The sequence below is a fragment of the Triturus cristatus genome, chromosome 10, assembly GCF_964204655.1.
Source record: "Triturus cristatus chromosome 10, aTriCri1.1, whole genome shotgun sequence".
Taxonomy (NCBI): Eukaryota; Metazoa; Chordata; class Amphibia; order Caudata; family Salamandridae; genus Triturus; species Triturus cristatus.
The window spans coordinates 1,202,693,048-1,202,709,769 of NC_140593.1; the positions used below are offsets into that span (position 1 = coordinate 1,202,693,048).

At 45.0% G+C, this 16,722-nt stretch overlaps 1 protein-coding gene across 4 annotated transcripts in view; it reads left to right on the plus strand.

The window, feature by feature from the left end:
• LOC146797056 (uncharacterized) overlaps positions 1–16,722 on the plus strand; it is a 190,852-nt gene that overhangs the window by 151,017 nt on the left and 23,113 nt on the right. The gene's annotated exons all lie outside the window — the stretch shown is intronic.

The window sequence follows — 16,722 nt, forward strand, 5'->3', positions numbered from 1 at the left end:
ACCGGTACTCATTGCACTCACACATGTATTCCACAGGATCCTACTGGTGTTCAGTAAGAGCACATTGGCGTTAATAAGGTCACACCGGTACTCATTGAACTCACACATGTACTCCACAGGATCCTACTGGGGTTCAGTAAGAGCACATTGACGTTAATAAGGTCACACCGGTACTCGTTGAACTCACACATGTATTCCACAGGATTCTACTGGTGTTCAGTGAGAGCACATTGATGTTAATAAGGTCACACCGGTACTCGTTGAACTCACACATGTATTCCACAGGATCCTACTGGTGTTCAGTGAGAGCACATTGACGTTAATAAGGTCACACCGGTACTCATTGAACTCACACTTGTATTCCACAGGATCCTGCTGGTGTTCAGTGAGAGCACATTGACGTAAATAAGGTCACACCGGTACTCATTGAACTCACACATGTATTCCACAGGATCCTACTGGGGTTCAGTAAGAGCACACTGACGTTAATAAGGTCACACCGGTACTCATTGCACTCACACATGTATTCCACAGAATCCTACTGGGGTTCAGAAAGAGCACACTGACGTTAATAAGGTCACACCGGTACTCATTGAACTCACACATGTATTCCACAGAATCCTACTGGGGTTCAGAAAGAGCACATTGACGTAATGAGGTCACACCGGTACTCATTGAACTCACACATGTATTCCACAGAATCCTGCTGGTGTTGAGTAAGAGCACACTGATGTAAATAAGGTCACACCGGTACTCATTGCACTCACACATGTATTCCACAGAATCCTACTGGGGTTCAGTAAGAGCACACTGACGTTAATAAGGTCACACCGGTACTCATTGCACTCACACATGTATTCCACAGAATCCTACTGGGGTTCAGTAAGAGCACACTGACGTTAATAAGGTCACACCGGTACTCATTGCACTCACACATGTATTCCACAGAATCCTACTGGGGTTCAGTAAGAGCACACTGACGTTAATAAGGTCACACCGGTACTCATTGCACTCACACATGTATTCCACAGAATCCTACTGGGGTTCAGAAAGAGCACACTGACGTTAATAAGGTCACACCGGTACTCATAGAACTCACACATGTATTCCACAGAATCCTACTGGGGTTCAGAAAGAGCACATTGACGTAATAAGGTCACACCGGTACTCATTGCACTCACACATGTATTCCACAGAATCCTACTTGTGTTCAGTAAGAGCACACTGACGTTAATAAGGTCACACCGGTACTCATTGCACTCACACATGTATTCCACAGGATCCTACTGGGGTTCAGTAAGAGCACATTGACGTTAATAAGGTCACACCGGTACTCATTGCACTCACACATGTATTCCACAGAATCCTACTGGGGTTCAGTAAGAGCACACTGACGTTAATAAGGTCACACCGGTACTCATTGCACTCACACATGTATTCCACAGAATCCTACTGGGGTTCAGAAAGAGCACACTGACGTTAATAAGGTCACACCGGTACTCATTGAACTCACACATGTATTCCACAGAATCCTACTGGGGTTCAGAAAGAGCACATTGACGTAATAAGGTCACACCGGTACTCATTGAACTCACACATGTATTCCACAGAATCCTGCTGGTGTTGAGTAAGAGCACATTGATGTAAATAAGGTCACACCGGTACTCATTGCACTCACACATGTATTCCACAGAATCCTACTGGGGTTCAGTAAGAGCACACTGACGTTAATAAGGTCACACTGGTACTCATTGCACTCACACATGTATTCCACAGGATCCTACTGGGGTTCAGTAAGAGCACATTGACGTTAATAAGGTCACACCGGTACTCATTGCACTCACACATGTATTCCACAGAATCCTACTGGGGTTCAGAAAGAGCACATTGACGTAATAAGGTCACACCTGTACTCATTGCACTCACACATGTATTCCACAGAATCCTACTGGGGTTCAGAAAGAGCACATCGACGTAATAAGGTCACACCGGTACTCATTGAACTCACACATGTATTCCACAGAATCCTACTGGGGTTCAGAAAGAGCACACTGACGTTAATAAGGCCACACCGGTACTCATTGAACTCACACATGTATTCCACAGGATCCTACTGGTGTTCAGTGAGAGCACATTGACGTAAATAAGGTCACACCGGTACTCATTGCACTCACACATGTATTCCACAGGATCCTACTGGGGTTCAGTAAGAGCACATTGACGTTAATAAGGTCACACAGGTACTCATTGCACTCACACATGTATTCCACAGAATCCTACTGGGGTTCAGAAAGAGCACACTGACGTTAATAAGGTCACACCGGTACTCATTGAACTCACACATGTATTCCACAGAATCCTACTGGGGTTCAGTAAGAGCACATTGACGTTAATAAGGTCACACCGGTACTCATTGCACTCACACATGTATTCCACAGGATCCTACTGGGGTTCAGTAAGAGCACATTGACGTTAATAAGGTCACACCGGTACTCATTGAACTCACACTTGTATTCCACAGGATCCTACTGGGGTTCAGTAAGAGCACATTGACGTTAATAAGGTCACACCGGTACTCATTGCACTCACACATGTATTCCACAGGATCCTACTGGTGTTCAGTAAGAGCACATTGACGTAATAAGGTCACACCGGTACTCATTGAACTCACACTTGTATTCCACAGGATCCTACTGGTGTTCAGTGAGAGCACATTGACGTAAATAAGGTCACACCGGTACTCATTGAACTCACACTTGTATTCCACAGGATCCTACTGGTGCTCAGTGAGAGCACATTGACGTAAATAAGGTCACACCGGTACTCATTGAACTCACACATGTATTCCACAGGATCCTACTGGGGTTCAGTAAGAGCACATTGACGTAAATAAGGTCACACCTGTACTCATTGAACTCATACATGTATTCCACAGGATCCTACTGGGGTTCAGTGAGAGCACATTGACGTTAATAAGGTCACACCGGTACTCATTGAACTCACACATGTATTCCACAGGATCCTACTGGTGTTCAGTGAGAGCACATTGACGTTAATAAGGTCACACCGGTACTCGTTGAACTCACACATGTATTCCACAGGATCCTACTGGTGTTCAGTGAGAGCACATTGACGTTAATAAGGTCACACCGGTACTCGTTGAACTCACACTTGTATTCCACAGGATCCTGCTGGTGTTCAGTGAGAGCACATTGACGTTAATAAGGTCACACCAGTACTCGTTGCACTCACACATGTATTCCACAGGATCCTGCTGGGGTTCAGTGAGAGCACATTGGCGTTAATAAGGTCACACCGGTACTCATTGCACTCACACATGTATTCCACAGGATCCTACTGGTGTTCAGTGAGAGCACATTGGCGTTAATAAGGTCACACCGGTACTCATTGCACTCACACATGTATTCCTCAGGATCCTACTGGGGTTCAGTAAGAGCACACTGACGTTAATAAGGTCACACCGGTACTCATTGAACTCACACTTGTATTCCACAGGATCCTGCTGGTGTTCAGTGAGAGCACATTGACGTAAATAAGGTCACACCGGTACTCATTGAACTCACGCATGTATTCCACAGGATCCTACTGGTGTTGAGTAAGACATGTATTCCACAGGATCCTACTGGTGTTGAGTAAGAGCACATTGATGTTAATAAGGTCACACCGGTACTCATTGCACTCACACATGTATTCCACAGAATCCTACTGGGGTTCAGTAAGAGCGCATTGACGTTAACAAGGTCACACCGGTACTCATTGAACTCACACATGTATTCCACAGAATCCTGCTGGTGTTGAGTAAGAGCACATTGATGTAAATAAGGTCACACCGGTACTCATTGCACTCACACATGTATTCCACAGAATCCTACTGGGGTTCAGAAAGAGCACACTGACGTTAATAAGGCCACCGGTACTCATTGAACTCACACTTGTATTCCACAGGATCCTACTGGTGTTCAGTGAGAGCACATTGACGTAAATAAGGTCACACCGGTACTCATTGCACTCACACATGTATTCCACAGAATCCTACTGGGGTTGAGTAAGAGCACTCTGACGTTAATAAGGTCACCGGTACTCATTGCACTCACACATGTATTCCACAGGATCCTACTGGTGTTCAGTGTGAGAACATTGACGTAAATAAGGTCACACCGGTACTCATTGAACTCACACATGTATTCCACAGGATCCTGCTGGTTTTCAGTAAGAGCGCATTAATGTTAGTAAGGTCACACCGGTACTCATTGCACTCACACATGTATTCAACAGAATCCTACTGGTGTTCGGTAAGAGCACATTGATGTTAATAAGGTCACACCGGTACTCATTGAACTCACACTTGTATTCCACAGGATCCTACTGGTGTTCAGTGAGAGCACATTGACGTAAATAAGGTCACACCGGTACTCATTGAACTCACACATGTATTCCACGGGATCCTGCTTGTGTTGAGTAAGAGCACATTGATGTTAATAAGGTCACACCGGTACTCATTGAACTCACGCATGTATTCCACAGGATCCTACTGGTGTTGAGTGAGACATGTATTCCACAGGATCCTACTGGTGTTGAGTAAGAGCGCATTGATGTTAATAAGGTCACACCGGTACTCATTGAACTCACACTTGTATTCCACAGGATCCTTCTGGTGCTCAGTGAGAGCACATTGACGTAAATAAGGTCACACCGGTATTCATTGAACTCACACATGTATTCCACAGGATCCTACTGGGGTTCAGTAATAGCACATTTACGTAAATAAGGTCACACCGGTACTCATTGAACTCACACATGTATTCCACAGGATCCTACTGGGGTTCATTGAGAGCACATTGACGTTAATAAGGTCACACCGGTACTCATTGAACTCACACATGTACTCCACAGGATCCTACTGGTGTTGAGTAAGAGCACATTGACGTTAATAAGGTCACACCGGTACTCATTGAACTCACACTTGTATTCCACAGGATCCTACTGGTGTTCAGTGAGAGCACATTGACGTAAATAAGGTCACACCGGTACTCATTGAACTCACACATGTATTCCACAGGATCCTGCTGGTGTTCAGTAAGAGCACATTAATGTTAGTAAGGTCACACCGGTACTCATTGAACTCACACATGTATTCCACAGAATCCTTCTGGTGTTGAGTGAGAGCACGAAGATGTTAGTAAGGTCACACCGGTACTCATTGAACTCACGCATGTATTCCACAGGATCCTGCTTGTGTTGAGTAAGAGCACATTGATGTTAATAAGGTCACACCGGTACTCATTGAACTCACGCATGTATTCCACAGGATCCTACTGGTGTTGAGTAAGACATGTATTCCACAGGATCCTACTGGTGTTGAGTAAGAGCACATTGATGTTAATAAGGTCACACCGGTACTCATTGAACTCACACTTGTATTCCACAGGATCCTACTGGTGTTCAGTGAGAGCACATTGACGTAAATAAGGTCACACCGGTACTCATTGAACTCACACATGTATTCCACAGGATCCTGCTTGTGTTGAGTAAGAGCACATTGATGTTAATAAGGTCACATCGGTACTCATTGAACTCACGCATGTATTCCACAGGATCCTACTGGTGTTGAGTAAGACATGTATTCCACAGGATCCTACTGGTGTTGAGTAAGAGCACATTGATTTTAATAAGGTCACACCGGTACTCATTGAACTCACACATGTATTCCACAGGATCCTACTGGGGTTCAGTGAGAGCACATTGACGTTAATAAGGTCACACCGGTACTCATTGAACTCACAAATGTATTCCACAGGATCCTACTGGTGTTCAGTGAGAGCACATTGACGTTAATAAGGTCACACCAGTACTCGTTGCACTCACACATGTATTCCACAGGATCCTGCTGGGGTTCAGTGAGAGCACATTGGCGTTAATAAGGTCACACCGGTACTCATTGCACTCACACATGTATTCCACAGGATCCTACTGGTGTTCAGTGAGAGCACATTGGCGTTAATAAGGTCACACCGGTACTCATTGCACTCACACATGTATTCCACAGGATCCTACTGGGGTTCAGTAAGAGCACACTGACGTTAATAAGGTCACACCGGTACTCATTGAACTCACACTTGTATTCCACAGGATCCTGCTGGTGTTCAGTGAGAGCACATTGACGTAAATAAGGTCACACCGGTACTCATTGAACTCACACATGTATTCCACAGGATCCTACTGGGGTTCAGTAAGAGCACACTGACGTTAATAAGGTCACACCGGTACTCATTGCACTCACACATGTATTCCACAGAATCCTACTGGGGTTCAGTAAGAGCACACTGACGTTAATAAGGTCACACCGGTACTCATTGAACTCACACATGTATTCCACAGGATCCTACTGGGGTTCAGTAAGAGCACACTGACGTTAATAAGGTCACACCGGTACTCATTGCACTCACACATGTATTCCACAGAATCCTACTGGGGTTCAGTAAGAGCACATTGACGTTAACAAGGTCACACCGGTACTCATTGAACTCACACATGTATTCCACAGAATCCTGCTGGTGTTGAGTAAGAGCACATTGATGTAAATAAGGTCACACCGGTACTCATTGCACTCACACATGTATTCCACAGAATCCTACTGGGGTTCAGTAAGAGCACACTGACGTTAATAAGGTCACCGGTACTCATTGCACTCATTGCACTCACACATGTATTCCACAGGATCCTGCTGGTTTTCAGTAAGAGCGCATTAATGTTAGTAAGGTCACACCGGTACTCATTGCACTCACACATGTATTCAACAGAATCCTACTGGTGTTCGGTGAGAGCACATTGATGTTAATAAGGTCACACCGGTACTCATTGAACTCACACTTGTATTCCACAGGATCCTACTGGTGTTCAGTGAGAGCACATTGACGTAAATAAGGTCACACCGGTACTCATTGAACTCACACATGTATTCCACGGGATCCTGCTTGTGTTGAGTAAGAGCACATTGATGGTAATAAGGTCACACCGGTACTCATTGAACTCACGCATGTATTCCACAGGATCCTACTGGTGTTGAGTGAGACATGTATTCCACAGGATCCTACTGGTGTTGAGTAAGAGCGCATTGATGTTAATAAGGTCACACCGGTACTCATTGAACTCACACTTGTATTCCACAGGATCCTTCTGGTTCTCAGTGAGAGCACATTGACGTAAATAAGGTCACACCGGTACTCATTGAACTCACACATGTATTCCACAGGATCCTACTGGGGTTCAGTAATAGCACATTGACGTAAATAAGGTCACACCGGTACTCATTGAACTCACACATGTATTCCACAGGATCCTACTGGGGTTCAGTGAGAGCACATTGACGTTAATAAGGTCACACCGGTACTCATTGAACTCACACATGTACTCCACAGGATCCTACTGGTGTTGAGTAAGAGCACATTGACGTTAATAAGGTCACACCGGTACTCATTGAACTCACACTTGTATTCCACAGGATCCTACTGGTGTTCAGTGAGAGCACATTGACGTAAATAAGGTCACACCGGTACTCATTGAACTCACACATGTATTCCACAGGATCCTACTGGGGTTCAGTGAGAGCACATTGACGTTAATAAGGTCACACCGGTACTCATTGAACTCACACATGTATTCCACAGGATCCTACTGGGGTTCAGTGAGAGCACATTGACATTAATAAGGTCACACCGGTACTCATTGAACTCACACATGTATTCCACAGGATCCTACTGGAGTTCAGTGAGAGCACATTGACGTTAATAAGGTCACACCGGTACTCATTGAACTCACACATGTATTCCACAGGATCCTACTGGGGTTCAGTAAGAGCACATTGACGTTAATAAGGTCACACCGGTACTAATTGAACTCACACATGTATTCCACAGGATCCTACTGGGATTCAGTAAGAGCACATTGACGTTAATAAGGTCACACCGGTACTCGTTGAACTCACACATGTATTCCACAGGATCCTACTGGTGTTCAGTGAGAGCACATTGACGTAAATAAGGTCACACCGGTACTCATTGAACTCACACATGTATTCCACAGGATCCTGCTGGTGTTCAGTAAGAGCACATTAATGTTAGTAAGGTCACACCGGTACTCATTGAACTCACACATGTATTCCACAGAATCCTACTGGTGTTGAGTTAGAGCACGAAGATGTTAGTAAGGTCACACCGGTACTCATTGAACTCACGCATGTATTCCACAGGATCCTGCTTGTGTTGAGTAAGAGCACATTGATGTTAATAAGGTCACACCGGTACTCATTGAACTCACGCATGTATTCCACAGGATCCTACTGGTGTTGAGTAAGACATGTATTCCACAGGATCCTACTGGTGTTGAGTAAGAGCACATTGATGTTAATAAGGTCACACCGGTACTCATTGAACTCACACTTGTATTCCACAGGATCCTACTGGTGTTCAGTGAGAGCACATTGACGTAAATAAGGTCACACCGGTACTCATTGAACTCACACATGTATTCCACAGGATCCTGCTTGTGTTGAGTAAGAGCACATTGATGTTAATAAGGTCACATCGGTACTCATTGAACTCATGCATGTATTCCACAGGATCCTACTGGTGTTGAGTAAGACATGTATTCCACAGGATCCTACTGGTGTTGAGTAAGAGCACATTGATGTAAATAAGGTCACACCGGTACTCATTGCACTCACACATGTATTCCACAGGATCCTACTGGTGTTCAGTAAGAGCACATTGGCGTTAATAAGGTCACACCGGTACTCATTGAACTCACACATGTACTCCACAGGATCCTACTGGGGTTCAGTAAGAGCACATTGACGTTAATAAGGTCACACCGGTACTCGTTGAACTCACACATGTATTCCACAGGATTCTACTGGTGTTCAGTGAGAGCACATTGATGTTAATAAGGTCACACCGGTACTCGTTGAACTCACACATGTATTCCACAGGATCCTACTGGTGTTCAGTGAGAGCACATTGACGTTAATAAGGTCACACCGGTACTCATTGAACTCACACTTGTATTCCACAGGATCCTGCTGGTGTTCAGTGAGAGCACATTGACGTAAATAAGGTCACACCGGTACTCATTGAACTCACACATGTATTCCACAGGATCCTACTGGGGTTCAGTAAGAGCACACTGACGTTAATAAGGTCACACCGGTACTCATTGCACTCACACATGTATTCCACAGAATCCTACTGGGGTTCAGAAAGAGCACACTGACGTTAATAAGGTCACACCGGTACTCATTGAACTCACACATGTATTCCACAGAATCCTACTGGGGTTCAGAAAGAGCACATTGACGTAATAAGGTCACACCGGTACTCATTGAACTCACACATGTATTCCGCAGAATCCTGCTGGTGTTGAGTAAGAGCACACTGATGTAAATAAGGTCACACCGGTACTCATTGCACTCACAGATGTATTCCACAGAATCCTACTGGGGTTCAGTAAGAGCACACTGACGTTAATAAGGTCACACCGGTACTCATTGCACTCACACATGTATTCCACAGAATCCTACTGGGGTTCAGTAAGAGCACACTGACGTTAATAAGGTCACACCGGTACTCATTGCACTCACACATGTATTCCACAGAATCCTACTGGGGTTCAGTAAGAGCACACTGACGTTAATAAGGTCACACCGGTACTCATTGCACTCACACATGTATTCCACAGAATCCTACTGGGGTTCAGAAAGAGCACACTGACGTTAATAAGGTCACACCGGTACTCATAGAACTCACACATGTATTCCACAGAATCCTACTGGGGTTCAGAAAGAGCACATTGACGTAATAAGGTCACACCGGTACTCATTGCACTCACACATGTATTCCACAGAATCCTACTTGTGTTCAGTAAGAGCACACTGACGTTAATAAGGTCACACCGGTACTCATTGCACTCACACATGTATTCCACAGGATCCTACTGGGGTTCAGTAAGAGCACATTGACGTTAATAAGGTCACACCGGTACTCATTGCACTCACGCATGTATTCCACAGGATCCTACTGGGGTTCAGTAAGAGCACATTGACGTTAATAAGGTCACACCGGTACTCATTGAACTCACACTTGTATTCCACAGGATCCTACTGGGGTTCAGTAAGAGCACATTGACGTTAATAAGGTCACACCGGTACTCATTGCACTCACACATGTATTCCACAGGATCCTACTGGTGTTCAGTAAGAGCACATTGACGTAATAAGGTCACACCGGTACTCATTGAACTCACACATGTATTCCACAGAACCCTACTGGGGTTCAGTAAGAGCACACTGACGTTAATAAGGTCACACCGGTACTCATTGCACTCACACATGTATTCCACAGAATCCTACTGGGGTTCAGAAAGAGCACACTGACGTTAATAAGGTCACACCGGTACTCATTGAACTCACACATGTATTCCACAGAATCCTACTGGGGTTCAGAAAGAGCACATTGACGTAATAAGGTCACACCGGTACTCATTGAACTCACACATGTATTCCACAGAATCCTGCTGGTGTTGAGTAAGAGCACATTGATGTAAATAAGGTCACACCGGTACTCATTGCACTCACACATGTATTCCACAGAATCCTACTGGGGTTCAGTAAGAGCACACTGACGTTAATAAGGTCACACTGGTACTCATTGCACTCACACATGTATTCCACAGGATCCTACTGGGGTTCAGTAAGAGCACATTGACGTTAAGAAGGTCACACCGGTACTCATTGCACTCACACATGTATTCCACAGAATCCTACTGGGGTTCAGAAAGAGCACATTGACGTAATAAGGTCACACCGGTACTCATTGCACTCACACATGTATTCCACAGAATCCTACTGGGGTTCAGAAAGAGCACATCGACGTAATAAGGTCACACCGGTACTCATTGAATTCACACATGTATTCCACAGAATCCTACTGGGGTTCAGAAAGAGCACACTGACGTTAATAAGGCCACACCGGTACTCATTGAACTCACACATGTATTCCACAGGATCCTACTGGTGTTCAGTGAGAGCACATTGACGTAAATAAGGTCACACCGGTACTCATTGCACTCACACATGTATTCCACAGGATCCTACTGGGGTTCAGTAAGAGCACATTGACGTTAATAAGGTCACACCGGTACTCATTGCACTCACACATGTATTCCACAGAATCCTACTGGGGTTCAGAAAGAGCACACTGACGTTAATAAGGTCACACCGGTACTCATTGAACTCACACATGTATTCCACAGAATCCTACTGGGGTTCAGTAAGAGCACATTGACGTTAATAAGGTCACACCGGTACTCATTGCACTCACACATGTATTCCACAGGATCCTACTGGGGTTCAGTAAGAGCACATTGACGTTAATAAGGTCACACCGGTACTCATTGCACTCACGCATGTATTCCACAGGATCCTACTGGGGTTCAGTAAGAGCACATTGACGTTAATAAGGTCACACCGGTACTCATTGAACTCACACTTGTATTCCACAGGATCCTACTGGGGTTCAGTAAGAGCACATTGACGTTAATAAGGTCACACCGGTACTCATTGCACTCACACATGTATTCCACAGGATCCTACTGGTGTTCAGTAAGAGCACATTGACGTAATAAGGTCACACCGGTACTCATTGAACTCACACATGTATTCCACAGAACCCTACTGGGGTTCAGTAAGAGCACACTGACGTTAATAAGGTCACACCGGTACTCATTGCACTCACACATGTATTCCACAGAATCCTACTGGGGTTCAGAAAGAGCACACTGACGTTAATAAGGTCACACCGGTACTCATTGAACTCACACATGTATTCCACAGAATCCTACTGGGGTTCAGAAAGAGCACATTGACGTAATAAGGTCACACCGGTACTCATTGAACTCACACATGTATTCCACAGAATCCTGCTGGTGTTGAGTAAGAGCACATTGATGTAAATAAGGTCACACCGGTACTCATTGCACTCACACATGTATTCCACAGAATCCTACTGGGGTTCAGTAAGAGCACACTGACGTTAATAAGGTCACACTGGTACTCATTGCACTCACACATGTATTCCACAGGATCCTACTGGGGTTCAGTAAGAGCACATTGACGTTAAGAAGGTCACACCGGTACTCATTGCACTCACACATGTATTCCACAGAATCCTACTGGGGTTCAGAAAGAGCACATTGACGTAATAAGGTCACACCGGTACTCATTGCACTCACACATGTATTCCACAGAATCCTACTGGGGTTCAGAAAGAGCACATCGACGTAATAAGGTCACACCGGTACTCATTGAATTCACACATGTATTCCACAGAATCCTACTGGGGTTCAGAAAGAGCACACTGACGTTAATAAGGCCACACCGGTACTCATTGAACTCACACATGTATTCCACAGGATCCTACTGGTGTTCAGTGAGAGCACATTGACGTAAATAAGGTCACACCGGTACTCATTGCACTCACACATGTATTCCACAGGATCCTACTGGGGTTCAGTAAGAGCACATTGACGTTAATAAGGTCACACCGGTACTCATTGCACTCACACATGTATTCCACAGAATCCTACTGGGGTTCAGAAAGAGCACACTGACGTTAATAAGGTCACACCGGTACTCATTGAACTCACACATGTATTCCACAGAATCCTACTGGGGTTCAGTAAGAGCACATTGACGTTAATAAGGTCACACCGGTACTCATTGCACTCACACATGTATTCCACAGGATCCTACTGGGGTTCAGTAAGAGCACATTGACGTTAATAAGGTCACACCGGTACTCATTGAACTCACACTTGTATTCCACAGGATCCTACTGGGGTTCAGTAAGAGCACATTGACGTTAATAAGGTCACACCGGTACTCATTGCACTCACACATGTATTCCACAGGATCCTACTGGTGTTCAGTAAGAGCACATTGACGTAATAAGGTCACACCGGTACTCATTGCACTCACACATGTATTCCACAGAATCCTACTGGGGTTCAGAAAGAGCACACTGACGTTAATAAGGTCACACCGGTACTCGTTGAACTCACACTTGTATTCCACAGGATCCTACTGGGGTTCAGTAAGAGCACATTGACGTTAATAAGGTCACACCGGTACTCATTGAACTCACACTTGTATTCCACAGGATCCTACTGGGGTTCAGTAAGAGCACATTGACGTTAATAAGGTCACACCGGTACTCGTTGAACTCACACTTGTATTCCACAGGATCCTGCTGGTGTTCAGTGAGAGCACACTGACGTTAATAAGGTCACACCGGTACTCATTGCACTCACACATGTATTCCACAGAATCCTACTGGGGTTCAGTAAGAGCACACTGACGTTAATAAGGTCACACCGGTACTCGATTCAATTCGATTCAAAAACTTTATTCGATCATTGAATAATAATCATAAAAGTACATACATACATAAGTAATAAAACATGAGGGTACAGCAGGTTTTAAGTTAATCACATATCAAAAAAGGGTGCTTTTCCTCAAGCGTATCGATTTTAAAATATATACAGCAGTAAATAAACAGATGTCCTGTGAATTAAGTCCAAATAAAAGCCCCATGGCCGATACAATAGTGGATACATTATATTTTTTGAAAAGCGGTTTCAGATATACTTTTCGAAGGTAGAGATAAAGAGGGCATAACAATAAAAAATGCTCCGTACTTTGCTTTGTGGTCCCATCACACGGACAGGGGGCAGTAGTATAGGTCTTCATTACAGGATACGCAACAAGCAAATGAACAATCCCCATCCGTAATCTTGTCAATACATATTGGTGGGATCGGATAGTAACCAATTTAAGGTATCCTGAAAGCCCCATTTCTTCCTTAGTGTATCTGTCGTAAAAAACATGTGAGGAGAACTGAGCAGTAGCTGCGTTACGCTTCACCATGCTAACACTCAGAAATTCATGTTTAATCTCACTCTTCGGGATATCTAAAACACAAGAAGGGTTATCACGCACCGTGAGATTAAAAACATCATTAAATGTTCGGATAATATAGTTAAGCCAGGGGATGCGGGAACATTTGTCCATGTGAAGACAATCTAAAATAATCTTTCTTGTAAAACCAGTCTGTTCCTTAGCCCATATAGATCTCCATACTAACAGGGGTCTTAATCTGATCAAGTCAGATAGATGTTCTAGACCAACCTCCTGATGGATCAGCTTTGTTGAGGCAGAAGATGGTAAACACAGGAGTTTTTTGACAAATTTGTTTTCCTCAACCTGGAGCATGTTGTTATTACATATGTTGGTGTTCAGTGAGAGCACACTGACGTTAATAAGGACACACCGGTACTCATTGCACTCACACTTGTATTCCACAGGATCCTACTGGTGTTCAGTGAGAGCACACTGACCTTAATAAGGACACACCGGTACTCATTGCACTCACACTTGTATTCGACAGGATCACACCAGTGTTGGGTGAGATCACATTGATCTTGCATGTGTTTGAATTGAAGGGATCACACCAGTGTTAGAGGGGGTCACATTGGAGTTTGATGCGGTCATACTGGCTCTTATGTAACTCACACTCGTATTCGATGTGATCACAGTGGTGTTTTGCTCCTGGTAATAGTGTAAGTTCAGTGAAATCACATCTCGGTTCTTGAAGCTCTCCTTGGAGTTCGACAGCATCACAAAGCAGGCGGCGTGGGAGTGTGTCTTCTCTTGTGCAGGTCGGACCCTAATTGTAGCGGGTTAAAATCCAGCGCAAATGTCACCACACACTCGGTCTAAAGATGAGTTAATGGTTCAGAGATGGGTTAATGATTAGATGCAGCCCCGGGCAGGGCATTGCACGGACACACGGATGCAGCTGCGGCATGAATGGTCCGAGGAAGGGCCCTGAGGATAACGAGGTGGGGAATTCCAGAGAGGGTGGGAGAGAGTTTATCACATACAGCTGGCAGACCGGAAGTATATGCAAGAAAAGAGGAACAGAAGAAAGTGATCAGAGAATAACCAAGCGCATCAGAAGCAAAAAGAGAGAACCTCTGAGGAGAGGCTGGTTCCTGCCGAAGGAGAAAACGCGTTCTGATACCGAGTCATAGGCCCGTCGTGTCTAGGGTGTGGGGCCACCCTAGTGACCCCCTCTGACTTGACCTTGTGTAAAAGTGCCCCATTCACCAGGTTATACTCTATAGAAACTCCACAGCTTCCCGTGGGAGCCAGGCTTCTTTTACCTGGTACCAGGAGGTGTCAGAAGAAGAGGTGAAAACTGTGAGAGTTAGAGGTGGGAACTATGAGGATGAGAGGGGAAACTGTGAAGGATAGAAGTGGGAACTATGAGGATGAGAGGTGAAAACTGTGAGAGTTAGAGGTGGGAACTATGAGGATGAGAGGTGGAAACTGTGAGGGTTAGAGGTGGGAACTATGAGGATGAGAGGGGAAACTGTGAAGGATAAAAGTGGGAACTATGAGGATAAGAGGTGGAAACTGTGAAGGATAGAGGTGGAAACTGTGAAGGATAGAAGTGGAAACTATGAGGATGAGAGGTAGAAACTGTGAAGGATAGAAGTGGAAACTATGAGGATGAGAGGTGGAAACTGTGAAGGTGAACATTGTGAGGGAGACGTGGACATAATGTGAGAAATAGAGTTGCACACTGTGAGGAAAGAGGGACACTGAGAAGGAGACAGGACACTGTAAGAGGGAGAGGTTGAAAATGTAAGCGGAAGAGGAGGAAACGGTGAGGGAGAGAGGTGGGAACTGTGGAGGTGGGCACTGTGAGAGGGAACGGTGGACACTTAGAAGTAAAGTTGTGAGGTGAGAGGGACCATGAGAGAGAGGCAGGACACTGTAAGAGGGAGAGGTGGACATTCTGAGAGATAGAAGTGGAAACTCTGGGATTGACAGGTAGAAACTCTGAGGAAGAGAAGTGAAATCTGTGGGAGGGATAAGTAGAAATTATCAGGAAGAGAGGCAGAAACTGTGAAAGTAGGCACTGTGAGCAGGAGAGGTGGACATTGTGAGAAGGAGAAGTGAACATTATGAGAAATAGAGTTGTACACTGTGAGGAGAGAGTGGCACAGGGTACTGTATGAGGGGGAGATGGAAACTGAGAGGGAGAGGGGGAAATCGTAAGAGGGAGAGGTGGAAACTGTGACGGACAGAGGCAGAAACTGTGAAGGTGGGCACAGCAAGAGGGAGAGGTGGAATTGTGAGACATACAGTTGTGCACTGTAAGGAGAGAGGGCACTGCAAGAGGGAGTGGTGGAATCTAAGAGGGAGAGATTGCAACTGTAAGAGGAAACTGTGTAGGAGAGAGGAGGACACTGTGAAGGTGCCAGGGGTGTAACTCAGTGCAACGCAGGCCCTGCAGTGCATGAAGGCCATCGAATCTTCAATGTGCCTGTAATCTTAAGGGCACTGGTACAGCCCGCAGCTATTGAATATCTGTGAGATATGGGAGACTCGGGGGCCCCTTATCACATTCTGAAGGTGGGCCATCATTTTGCATTACACCACTGGAAGGTGGATATTGCGAAACAGAGAAGTGGATATTGTGAGAAACAGAGTTGGGACAGGGAGACAGGACTCTATTGGACCTATTCAGAAAGGTAACTTACACATGTGAGTAATTTACAAGTGTAATTTACTCTTACCGTTTT